This window comes from Oncorhynchus masou, chromosome 5, assembly GCF_036934945.1.
Source record: "Oncorhynchus masou masou isolate Uvic2021 chromosome 5, UVic_Omas_1.1, whole genome shotgun sequence".
NCBI classification, from domain to species: Eukaryota; Metazoa; Chordata; class Actinopteri; order Salmoniformes; family Salmonidae; genus Oncorhynchus; species Oncorhynchus masou.
Window position 1 is genome coordinate 15,727,505 of NC_088216.1, and position 4,206 is coordinate 15,731,710.

Consider the following 4,206-nt stretch of genomic DNA (forward strand, 5'->3'; position numbering starts at 1 on the left):
GCAGCAAGGGCGGTTCGTTGTTCCAGTGCCTTTCCGTTCACTCCTGGGACAGACTACACTCAATCATAGGACCTACTGAAGAGATGAGTCTTCAGTAAAGACTTAAAGGTTGAGACCGAGTCTGCGTCTCTCACATGGGTAGGCAGACCATTCCATAAAAATTGAGCTCTATAGGAGAAAGCCCTGCCTCCAGCTGTTTGCTTAGAAATTCTAGGGAAAATTAGGAGGCCTGCATCTTGTGACCGTAGCGTACATGTAAGTATGTACGACAGGACCAAATCAGAATCAGGTAGGAGCAAGCCCATGTAATGCTTTGTAGGTCAGCAGTAAAACCTTGAAATCAGCCCCTGCATTAACAGGAAGCCAGTGTAGGGAGGCTCTGGAGTAATATGATACATTTTTGGGGTTCTCGTCAGGATTCTAGCAGCCGTATTTAGCACTAACTGAAGTTTATTTAGTGCTTTATCCGGGTAGCCGGAAAGTAGAGCATTGCAGTAGTCTAACCTAGAAGTAACAAAAGCATGGATTAATTTTTCTGCATAATTTTTGGACAGAAAATTTCATATTTTTGCAATGTTATGAAATGGAAAAAAGCTGTCTTTGAAACAGTCTTTAAGTTCGTCAAAAGAGAGATCAGGGTCCAGAGTAACGCAAAGGTCCTTCACAGTTTTATTTGAGACGACTGTACAACCATCAAGATTAATTGTCAGATTCAACAGAAGATCTCTTTGTTTCTTGGGCCGAGAACAAGCATCTCTGTTTTGTCCGAGTTTAAAAGTAGAACGTTTGCAGCCATCCACTTCCTCATGTCTGAAACACAGGCTTCCAGTGAGGGCAATTTTGGGGCTCTGCCATGTTTCATTGAAATGTACAGCTGTGTGTCATCCGCATAGCAGTAAAAGTTAACATTATGTTTTCGAATGACATCCCCAAAAGGTAAAATTCATAGTGAAACAATAGTGGTTCTAAAACGGAACCTTGAGGAACACCGAAATTTACAGTTGATTTGTCAGAGGACAAACCATTCAAAGAGACAAATTGATATCTTTCCGACTGATAAGATCTAAACCAGGCCAGAACTTGTCCGTGTAGACCAATTTGGGTTTCCAATCTCTCCAAAAGAATGTGGTGATCGATGGTATCAAAAGCAGCACTAATGTCTAGGAGCACGAGGACAGATGCAGAGCCTCGGTTTGACGCCATTAAAAGGTAATTTACCACCTTCACAAGTGCAGTCTCAGTGCTATGATGGGGTCTAAAACCCGACTGAAGCATTTCGTATACATTGTTTGTCTTCAGGAAGCCAGTGAGTTGCCGCGCAACAGCTTTTTCCCACAAAAATTGAGAGGAATGGAAGATTCGATATAGGCCGATAGTTTTTTATATTTTCTGGTTTGGCTTTTTCAAAAGAGGCTTTATTACTGCCACTTTTAGTGAGTTTGGTACACATCCGGTGGATAGAGAGCCGTTTATTATGTTCAACATAGGAGGGTCAAGAACAGGAAGCAGCTGTTTCACTAGTTTAGTTGGAATAGGGTCCAGTATGCAGCTTGATAGTTTAGAGGCCATGATTATTTTCATCACTGTGTCAAGAGATATAGTGCGAAAACACTTGAGTGTCTCCCTTGATCCTATGTCCTGGAAGAGTTGTGCAGACTCAGGACAACTGAGCGTTGGAGAAATACGCAGATTTAAAGAGGAGTCTGTCATTTGCTTTCTGATAATCATGATCTTTTCCTCAAAGAAGTTCATGAATTTATTACTGCTGAAGTGAAAGCCATCCTCTCTTATGGAATGGTGCTTTTTAGTTAGCTTTGCAACAGTACCAAAAATACATTTCTGATTGTTCTTATTTTCCTCAATTAAGTTTGAAAAATAGGATGATTGAGCAGCAGTGAGGGCTCTTAGATACTGCACGGTACTGTCTTTCCAAGCTAGTCGGAAGACTTCCAGTTTGGTGTGGAGCCATTTCCGTTCCAATTTTCTGGAAGCTTGCTTCAGAGCTCGGGTATTTTCTGTGTACCAGGGAGCTAGTTTCTTATGACAAATGTTTTTAGGGGTGCAACTGCATCTAGGGTATTGCCTAAGGTTAAACTGAGTTCTTCAGTTTGGTGGTTAACTGCTTTTTGTCCTCTGACGTCCTTGGGTAGGCAGAGGGAGTCTGGAAGGGCATCAAGGAATCTTTGGGTTGTCTGACAATTTATAGCACGACTTTTGATGCTCCTTGGTTGGGGTCTGAGCAGATTATTTGTTGCGATTGCAAATGTAATAAAATGGTGGCCCGATAGTCCAGAATTATTAGGAAAAACATTAAGATCCACAACATTTATTCCATGGGACAAAACTAGGTCCAGAGTATGACTGTGACAGTGAGTAGGTCCAGAGACATGTTGGACAAAACCCACTGAGTCGACGATGGCTCCAAAAGCCTTTTGGAGTGGGTCTGTGGACTTTTCCATGTGAATATTAAAGTCACCAAAAATTAGAATATCATCTGCTATGACTACAAGGTCCGATAGGAACTCAGTGAGGAACTCGGTGAGGAACGCTGTATATGGCCCAGGAGGCCGGTAAACAGTAGCTATAATACATGATTGAGTAGGCTGCAAAGTTTTCATGACTAGAAGCTCAAAAGACAAACGTTATTTTTTTTTGTAAATTGAAATTTGCTATCGTAAATGTTTGCAATACCTCCATCTTTGCGGGATGCACGGGGATATGGTCACTAGTGTAACCAGTTGGTGAGGCCTCATTTAACACAGTAAAGTCCTCAGGCTTAAGCCAAGATTATGATCAGTGATTAGTTAATTGACTATAACTGTGTTGGAATTGAGGGATCTAACATTAAGTAGCCCTATTTTGAGATGTGAGGTATCACAATCTCTTTCAATAATGGCAGGAATGGAGGAGGTCTTTATTCTAGTGAGATTGATAAGGCGAACACCGCCATGTTTCGTTTTGCCCAACCTAGGTTGAGGCACAGACACGTGTCTCAATGGGGATAGCTGAGCTGACTACACTGACTGTGCTAGTGGCAGACTCCACTAAGCTGGCAGGCTGGCTAAAAGCCTGCTGCCTGGCCTGCACCCCATTTCATTGTGGAGCTAGGGAGTTAGAGCCCTGTCTATGTTTGTAGATAAGATGAGAGCACCCCTCCAGCTAGGATGGAGTCCATCACTCCTCAACAGGCCAGGCTTGGTCCTGTTTGTGGGTGAGTTCCAGAAAAGAGGGCAAATTATCTACAAATTCTATCTTTTGGGAGGGACAGAAAACAGTTTTCAACCAGCGAGTGAGTTGTGAGACTCTGCTGTGGAGCTCAGTGGTAACCTATCCATCCCCATTTACAATTGTATTCATCAACTAAATAAATGATACTATATCCTTCCTGTTTGGCCCTGTCCGGGCTGTCCTCAGATGGGGCCACAGTGTCTCCCTGACCCCTCCTGTCTCAGCCTCCAGTATTTATGCTGCAGTAGTTTATGTGTCGGGGGCTAGGGTCAGTTTTGTTATATCTGAGTCCTTCTCCTGTCCTATTCAGTGTCCTGTGTGAATTTAAGTGTGCTCTCTAATTCTCTCTTTCTCTCTTTCTTTCTCTCTCTCGGAGGACCTGTGCCCTAGGACCATGCCTCAGGACTACCTGGTATGATGACTCCTTGCTGTCCCCAGTCCACCTGGCCGTGCTGCTGCTCCAGTTTCAACTGTTCTGCCTTATTATTATTGGACCATGTGGTAATTTATGAACATTTGAACATCTTGGCCATGTTCTGTTATAATCTCCACCCGGCACAGCCAGAAGAGGATCACACCCACATAGCCTGGTTCCTCTTAGGTTTCTTCCTAGGTTTTGGCCTTTCTGGAGAGTTTTTCCTAGCCACCGTGCTTCTACACCTGCATTGCTTGCTGTTTGGGGTTTTAGGCTGGGTTTCTGTACAGGCACTTTGAGATATCAGCTGATGTATGAAGGGCTATATAAATACATTTGATTTGATTACTATTGGGACGTCTTTGCCTAAACCTAAACTAACACTAATCTTAACCAATTTACATTTATACTTTATAGAGGTGTGGACATCCCAATGATCCCGAATAGCACAGACCCTCTGGGAGAGAGTCTATGAACTGCTCTATTCGAATGAAAGGACATCCCAAGTTGTCTGATGTGGAACTGGTAACAACACAGTCTGTGATTGGCTAACAACATTTAGA